Genomic DNA, 9,266 nt, shown 5'->3' with positions numbered 1-9,266 from the left:
CCATAGGGGCAGAGCAGGAGCGAGGAAGCAGTTGGTGGTGGTTTGAAGACCCTCCCTAGGGAATGTTGCCTGGAGCAGAGGACACTCCACACCCAGGGCAAGCAGCAGGGACAAACCCCGGGACACCGCGGTGGCACAGCTGGGCCAGGCTGGGATGGGATTTTGGGAAGGAATTCTTCCCTCTGAGGGAGGTGAGACCCTGGCAAACAAGAGCTGCTCACCTCAAAGATTTCATGGCAAAGCCTCACATCTCACACCTATGGGAGCTGCTGCCTGGTCACACCCCCCCAAACGCCCAGCAGATAAAGGATAGTTCTCTTTATATGGTTTGTCACAGTAGGAACTTCGGTTTGATCCTAAACATGAGATCTTTGGGTGCTTGATGTCCTCATCAAAGGCCAAGTTTCTGGAGTAACAACATGAAGAACTTGGCTCACATGGTAAAAGAGGAATGTTCTGGTCTTGAGGGTTGAGGAGCAGCATTTGAAAGGCTTAAAGAACCCACCCCAACTCCCCAAAACCTCAGAGTCCAGCAGAGAAAAATAAAATCTATTCATTATAAAACCTTTTAAATGAAGAGCTAAACTGGTTATTTGTGGATGACACACAGCCCCTTGATTTTTTCCAGGGATTTATGACTGCAGCCTCTGAAAAGTGAACAGAAGGCTGCTGTGTTGGGATTCTTGCTCAAGTACCATCCCATGGCCCAATATCCCACAGACCCAGAGGCCAGACCACATCAGGTCTTGATAAACCAGTCTTTATGAAGGAAAAGAACAATATTGAATGAAAGTTTTGTGCCACATAATCATACAGAGGAGAAAAGATTGTCTGTCCAGCTCAGTAAAATCAAGAGTTAATAATTAATTGAGAGATTTCTATAACATACAGGAGTTTCTTTTAAAATACAAAACTAATTATCAACCAAATTTCAACATGCCAATACCTTCTACAAAGTTTGGGCTGCAGTGAGGAGAACCAAGGGGAATTTTTCCCCCTCTCTGCTGCCTTGGACACAGAGTCAGGTGTGAGGAATCTGGTCCAGAGTCCACTGTGCAAAGGTGTTAAACTCTGTGAAACCTCACAGAGAAGTCACTTCTAGGTTTGAACCCTGTGGTTTAGGCTCAGGCAAATCCTTGGAATATTTAGGAGTTGTCTCTTATCTGTAAGTACTGAACAACACAAATGATGGCAGGATAGAGAATTCCCAAATGGCTGAAAGAAACTCTGCTCTTCCAGACTACAAGGCCAGGGAAATTCAAGTTTGCTCTTGGTCATTCCCAGCCTTCAGCAGCACATCCAAGCTTTTCAACTCCCTGGCAACAGGAAAGATCAGCAATCCTGATTCAGGCAGCAATTCAGTCATGGATACAATTCCAGAGCCTGGGAACAAGCAGCTGTGGGAAGCAGCAGCTCCCAGGGTTCCTCCTCTCTTCCCTGGCTGGCTGACATCCTCCTGGAAGCTTGGATGCAGGTAGGAAAGGCTGATAGCAGGGGGATGAAATTAAGGAACTCCTCAGAGCTCCTGCTGCGATCATAATCACAGGCTCATGTCATTCTTATCTCCCTCCTCTGAGTCTGCCAAGCCGACTCCAAGAAGTCATCCCTGGCACTGAGATATTCCAGAGGCCCTGAGCACTCCTAATCCACACCAAAGTGGATCCTGAGAGCTGCAGCACTCCCTGATCTGCCTCTGCCCTGCTGCAGTTACCAAACACACTCACAGGCACCAGTTTTTCATTATGGAGAAGCTCTAACCATCCTAAAGGACTCCACATCCATAAATCTGGCTGGGATCCTGCCAGCCTTGGGAAAAGGTCACTTCCCAGTGGCCAACACTGCCAGTCACTGCCTTTGCCCTGATATTCCTGACCCCTTCCCTAGCTCTGGGCAGTGGAGGGATGGTCCAGCTTTGTGTTTAGAAAATAGAACTGTCTCAGAACCAAACGTGGGGATGTGGATCCTGTGGGGATTTGTATTCTCTACTAGAAAAAAAATGAAGCAATGTTTGTGTGAAAGAGGCTGGGGGAAAAGTCCAACTTCCTAAAATAGGAAAACTGTTGCACTCATTTCATTTTTTTTTTCCTGAGGAGATTGAGAGGGAAAAAAAATAAGCTGGCAGATGTCTGTGGTTGTGCTGAATGCACTCAGATCCTTGGGTGATAAATGTGGCGGGAGAGCTGGTACAGAACAGGATAAATGGATTTGGTGAGGTCCTGTCAAAGGATACATTTCCCATTAAAATAGGAAGGCAGCACAAGGAGATGTGTTTGGAATAAGAATGGCTGATATCAAGCACAAGGGGGTCCTGGTTCCTGTGCCCTCCACCACCCCCAAGGCAGCCTCAGAACTTCCACTGAGATACTTTTGGGGTATTTTACACAGTTTTCTGGGTTTGCTCTGGATTTGGTGCCCTCCCCGCTCCAAAATCCCCCCTTTTCAGGGAGGATCAGGACATTTCTTGGCACTGCCAACACCAAGCAAAGCCAGCCAGTGACTCCCCACAGGATTTCTTCCCCTCTGTGCCCTCAGCTCATCAAACCCAGATGTCTTTGTCATCTTCCCTCCTCTTCCATAAAGATCTTGGTGCCAGGAAAAGGGATCCGAATGAAAACTGATGGGAGGCTGTGGATTGTTGGGAGATTGATAGGACAGTATGGAAACAGGGAAAGGAAACAAATACCCTGGATACTGCAAGAGATCTGTGAATTAATTCATTGGGCAGAATTAATGATTGCTTGTGCTCCCTCCTCTGTCCTTCCAGCTGAAGGAGCTGAAGAAGCTCATGGATATCAAATAAATGGGAATTAAATGGGGTATACCAGATGCTGGGATCTGTTGGAATTTACCTCCCCATTTCATACCAGGAGTGGAAGAATTGTTGGGTTGGATATCAAGAGAGAAGAGCTGAGCAAGGAGGGAAGAGATGCAGGGCAGACACTCCATCCCTCCTTTGCTTCCTGAGCATTATCAGGGATTTATTGGGAGACATGCATGGAGCAGCAGCTGTGCAGTGAAGGATGTGCTTCCTATCCTTTCCAAAATCCCTTTGGGAGGCGTTCACGAGGCTTTTCACTCTTGGGAGTGGCTGAGGAGGCTGCAGTGGAGCCCCAAATCCTGCATGTAAATGGACAAACACAGCAATCCAGGCAGCTCCCCTCCAACGGGGTGGCTTCCCTAAAAAAGACCACCTGGCTTTCCTAGGAAAAGGGCAGGAGCTTATGGAACCACTGCAGCTTTTTATTACTTTGAAAATGCTGGGCAGTTTTTGAAGGCAGCCATTTCCCTGAAGCACTGCCAGGGCTGGAATGGAAGCACTGGAATTCCTCATCCAGGCAGGTGCAGGAGATGGGAAGTGGGAAGGATTTGTCATAGTCCTAAAACAACGAGGGTAATTCCATGGATGGTTTCTCCTTCTGAACCAAGCCTGGAAACCCAAATATTTTGGTTAAAGACCACAGCAAGGAACATTACAGCACTTCCTGGGGTGTGAGGCTGAGATCTCAGATTCCCATTTTTCTCTGTAGCCTGGCCTTTAAGAGGGAGGCTGGGCTTGAATCCTTAGCCATGGGCATCATCCCTGACAGAGCTGGGAAGTGCTGGATGCTCTGGAAAAAAACATGGATCAGAGCAGAAAAAATAGCCGCAGGAAGGTGGATTAGGATTATGTTGTGCCTGCTTTGGAAAAGCTGGATGTTCCCACCGCCTCAGCTTTCATGACAGCCCTGAAGGTGCCACCAGGATCAGGGGTTGGTTTAGCAGGAAAAGGTGGATTTTGCAGGCAAGGAACTGAGAAAGGAGGAAGCTTCTGTCACTTTTCTCCTGCGCTGCAGCTTCCCCAGAGCCTGGATCAGCACAAGCTCCTCACTCCTTTTCCTCCCCCTCAGCCACCAGGCTGGCAGACACGGAGCTGACTCATCCCACCGAGTTCTCTGGGAGCATCCCAATCGCTGAGAGGGTCCAGGTGGAGCTGTGGGTCAGGGCTGAGAGAGGTGCTGGGGAAAATTCTCCTCTCTGGCTGCCAGCCCTGAACCCACGGCTTGTCCCCAGCCCAGTTTATCCAGCTGGAGGGGGATTTGTGTCTGGAAGTCGATAAATTCTGGGAAAAAATAGCCACAGACAAGATTTTTCATCCTGCAAAACAGCCAAGGCTGGAAGGTTCTTGGGTTTGATGAAGAAAGCTGCTAAAATTTTGTCTAATAAACACAAGTAACACACAGACAAGAAGTCCTGGCATTGAAGCTTGAATTCCTCATGGAATAGAATCCTGGAATGGTTTGGGTTGGGAGGGACCTCAGGGATTATCCAGTCTCCCCTCCATGGGCAGGGACACCTTCCACTAGTCCAGGTTGCTCCAACCTGGCCTTGGATGCTTCCAGGAAAGGGAAACTATGCCAGGGCCTCCGCACCCTCCCTGGGAGAGTCTGGGAAGTGCAGAGGGAAGGGATTTTCCTCACTGTAAAGAGCTCAGTTAATTAACATCAGTTCCCTAAAACCACACCAAAGCAGTGGCCATAAAGACTTTAGTCCCTAATCCTGGGATTGGTTTTTTTGGAGAGGGGAAAAAGATCTCAAATTGGCAGGAAAGGTTCCACTGTCTTTTTGCCTACAAAAAACCCAGAGCAGATTTTTGAAACAAGAAACCCTTCTGTATTTTAGGCTGACAGCCCTGGCTTGTGTTTCTGGGTCCTGTCACCACTGAAAGGGTCTGGGCAGGTGACACAAAACAGGACTTGCAGGGAAATAATCTTCAGATCTCCTGAATTTCCATCTCTGCAGTTTTAACCTCCCTATTTCAGACAGAGAGGCCACAGAGCTCTGAGGGGTTCCGAGCAATCTCTCCCAGCTCCAGACAGGGAATTGGATTGGAGTCCTCACAGGAATGAGGGCAGGGTTCCTGCTTCAACATCTATTTTCACATCAACTGATGGGGAAAAGAGAAAAAGGCTCCCACAGTTATAAAACCACAGAAACCTGGAATCATTAATCTTGGACAAGTCCTCTGAGACCATCAAGTACAATTGTTTCCCAGCAAGGCCAAGGCCACCACTGCCCCATGTCCCCAAGTGCCACATCCACAGGGCTTTGAAATCCCTCCAGGGATGGGGACTCCACCCCTGCCCTGGGCAGCTGTGCCAGGGCTGGAAAACTGCTTCCATGAAGAAATTATCCATCATATCCACCCTGAGCCTCCCCTGGCCCAGCCTGAGGCCGTTCCCTCTCCTCCTGTCCCTGTTCCCTGGGAGCAGAGCCCGACCCCCCCGGCTGCCCCCTCCTGTCAGGGACTTGTGCAGAGCCACAAGGTCCCCCCTGAGCCTCCTTTGCTCCAGGCTGAGCCCCTTTCCCAGCTCCCTCAGGAATTCTCCTGGGGCTCCAGACCCTTCCCAACTCCAAGACAAGCAGCAACTAAAACGATGTTTTTACTTTCAGAGCACATTAAAAATGCTGCCGACTGAACACAAAAAGAAAGCCAACATCCTTCACTTCAGCTGGAGCTGTTGGAAGAAATCTCTCTGGAACCATCTCCTGCTCCAGCCAGAAGTTGTTTCCAGGGTGTGTGGGATGGTTCAGGGGGCAGAAATGGGGATCAGGGCTGAGTCCATCACTGTCCCTGCTGGTCCCTGTGCTGAGGAGGGAGTTGGTCCCCTCCCAGCTGGAGTTTTCCTGACCATCCAGCTGGAGTTTTCCCGACCACCCAGCTGGAGCAGAGGGATTCCAAGCTGTTCCTGCCAACAGCAGCCGGTCTCCGACAAGCTTCTGACATTAGGCAGGCACAAGATTAAATAATTCTTTCCCTGCCAGATCTTTAATCATCGTTGGAAGCTTGAAATGAGGCTCTGAGTGCTCCTTTGCAGCCTGCTCTGGGTCTCCTGCCCACCGGGGATGGTGTGTCCCAGATGGATTTGGGAGATCTAACAGAGAGCTGTTCCTTGGCTTTCCCATCCCATCCATTCACAGAATTCTAAAATCCCATTCACAGAATTCACGGAATTCTAAAATCCCACAATGGTCTGGGTTTGGAAGGAGCTTAAAGCCCATCTCGTCCCACCCAGGGCATGGGACACCTTCCACCAGCCCAGGCTGCTCCTTCTCCTTTGCCAGGTGCTGGATCCATAGGGAATCATTGCTGGAAAAGCTCTGGGAAAGTAGCACCGGGCAGGTTTGTGCTTGGCACCTGTCCCTAACTCTCCTCGTGGATTTGAAGGCACAAACGCTGCTTTTCAAGTGATTTTCAGGCATAGGAAATGAGCTTCATTTGCATCCCGAAAGGGCCCATCCAGGACGATGGCAAAAGGGGGGAAAGGGGCGTTGTGTGTAAAAAAGGGTAAAAAAGGCCAGACAAGACCCTTTAATTGGCTCTGAACTGCAGAGGTGGCACCGCCGTGCCCTTTATCTCTCACAGGCCCCCAGACCTCGCTGGCCACGGCTTTTCATCACCATTCACAGCCCCCCCACCCGGGCTGTCCCTTCCTCCATCCCTCTGCATCCCTTGTTTTCCCATTCATTCCGTCCCAGCAGGACGCTGCATTATTCCAGGAGCCATCAAGGCTGTTTTGCAGCTTCCTAGGGAGAGGCTCTCAGCGCCTGGCCCTGCTCTGCTGCTGACAGCTCCGGCACAAGCAGCTCCTGACGGGGAGTCGGTAATTAGCGGCTCCCACAGACAATTCCCTATTTTTTGTTTGGGATCGTTAGCGAGCACAATGGCACCTGCCAAACCCGGCGGTTCTCCAGCCACAACGATGCTGTGGCTTTCCAGTTTGGCTCTTCCTGAAAGGAATTTGGGGGTTTTGGGGTCTCTTTGGTGTTCCTGGGGCTGTGTGCCAGCGCTGCAGTGTCCTTGTCAACAGCAGGATCTGGGCACTGGGTCAGGCGCTGAAATCCCGCTGTTTTATTCAGAAAAACCTGGATGCACACCCCAAATAGATTTAATTCAAACCTTGACACAAGTTGCTTTCCCAGCAGAAGGAAGATTGGAAGAATGGGATCCTTCCTCTTGCAGAAATTCCCACCAGAAACCTGCATTTTAATTCCCTTTTCTCCAACAGGGAACACAACATCTGCAATATCCTTGGCAAAAGCAGGGCCTGGGTAAGGATTTGAAGGATGTATTGATCCCTTCTGTGCTTTAAAATCATGGAATCATGGAAAGGCCTGGGTGGGAAGGGACCTTAAAGATCACCTAGTTCCAAATCCTTGGCACAGGAAATGCTCTGAGCACAGCCTGGGATGCTGGAGGACTTTCTTGTCCCAGAAGCACACAGAAAACATGGATTTCAGTCCTTTCCCCTGGAGCTGTAAAAGAAATGCCTAAAGGGGCAGTTTTACCTTTTTTGTGCTTATTTAAAGGCAAACCCTTCCTCCAGCAGCCCCCACCAAAGCAGGTGTGGATTTCCTGGAAAAACCCAACTTTCTGTGTGTCCACCTCCATTGATCCCTCTTCCCCTCCAGCTTCCAGCTGCAAAGCCCACTGGCATCCCAGGACTTTTCCTCATGTGTCCCAACATCAGTGATCCATTGTTCCCAAACTCCCAGGCAGGGAGGTGCCACCCAGGCTCTGTGGAATCCCTGGAAGTGTTGTCCCATCCCTGGAAGTGTCCCAGGCCAGGTTGGACAGAGCTTGGAGCAGCCTGGGATAGTGGAAGGCGTCCCTGCCCATGGCACGGGGTGGAATGGGATGGGATTTAAGGTCCCGCCCAACCCAAACCATTCTGGGATTCTAAAACATGAAAATCACTTTTTTTGCTGCTTCAAACATCAATCCCAGATTTTTTTAAAAAGGGGGAATTTAACTGGAGCTGCAAGTGACATGAAAAAGGAAAAATGACCCATTTGATTCATTTTCTTACATAAATGAGCTGCACTCCTGAATGCTCTTCAAAAGGAATCTGCAGGACCTTAATTTGTACTTCAGAAGCTGCACATGGTTCCTAAAATTGTTCGGTTCAAACTGAAAAGGCCTCTCCTGCTGAGTGTGAGGCCACGGCCAAAAAATCCCATTTCTCTGCAAAATGCCCAGATTCCCTGGGAATTGGCTCAGGATTGTTTGTGGCACAGGAACATTTCTGGAGAAGCAGCAACATTTTCCCTGTGAAGGAAACAGAAACTGTGCTGGGTCACTCCTGTGGCTGCTCTTGGGATGCTCCCAAATGCAATTCCACAGGCTCCTCTTCCCTCCCCGTGCCCAGGGGCAGGTGAGACCCTCTGGATGTGCCAGGCACCGAGCCCAGGAGTGGTGCTGGCTGGAGGAGACCCCTCAGGGCAGAGCTGAAGGTGAAGATCATCCTTTAAACCCGTTTTTCCCCCAGCACCTCTTCTCCCAGCGCAGATCCTGGCATGACCCTGTTCCCTACTTTCTCCCTGGTTCTTGGCAGGGCTTTCCCAGCTCTCCTGCCAAGATGCAGCTGGAGCCCGGGGGAGGCAGCGAGCACAGACTCCCTACTCCAGACATTTTCAAGGACAGCTCCTGGAACAAAGGCCCTTCCAGCCCTCCCCGGGCTGTCCCTGTGTCCCTTGCAGGGACAGTTGTTCTGGAATGAGTGGGAGCTTCTTCTGGCTCCGACAAAAATGTCCTTACCTTCCAAAATCCCCAGGCACTGCCCATTCCCACCTCCAGCTCAGCCAGGAATAAGCCAGGGACGTTTTGCTCCTGTGGCTGGAAACAGCGATCCTCCACGGCTTGGGAAGGGCTCAGCTGTGGGAAACAACCTGACCTGAAGCTGAGGGAAAAAATAATGATGGAAAATAACTGGCCCCAGCTCCCAATTTTCCCTCCCCGAGGCAGCTGCTGCCTGAGGGAGCGGCCGGAGCCGTAACCGGAGCCAGAGGCAGCAGATGGAGGGTTCAGGATATGCAGATTTTGGCTTTCTGTGGGAGCACAGCGAGGTGACGAGCAGGATTGAATGTCCCTTCCATCAGGATGGAAATGCCAGCCTGGGAGGCAGTTTTAGGAATTATTTATGGAGCTGTGGCCTGCCCTGTGCTGTGGGTCAGCACCTGGATTTGCAGCACACTCAGGAACACTGGGATTGCAGATGGGGTGTGGAACGGATTCAATCCCTTGGTTCTACACTGATCACACTAAAATCTTCTCCTTTTGCTGAAGCAGCTCAGATTTGCTGCATTTCCTGCAGGATTTTTGCAGAGGAGATCCATTTGTTTTCCTGAGGAGCACCACCTGCTCTGGCCATTAGGAAAATCATGGGTTGGCAGCGGGAGGACGGGCTGGGCTCCCGAAGGAGGTGAAACCTGGGGATCTGCCAGTGTCC

This window comes from Aphelocoma coerulescens, chromosome 8, assembly GCF_041296385.1.
Source record: "Aphelocoma coerulescens isolate FSJ_1873_10779 chromosome 8, UR_Acoe_1.0, whole genome shotgun sequence".
NCBI classification, from domain to species: domain Eukaryota; kingdom Metazoa; phylum Chordata; class Aves; order Passeriformes; family Corvidae; genus Aphelocoma; species Aphelocoma coerulescens.
This window is presented reverse-complemented; position numbering follows the sequence as displayed.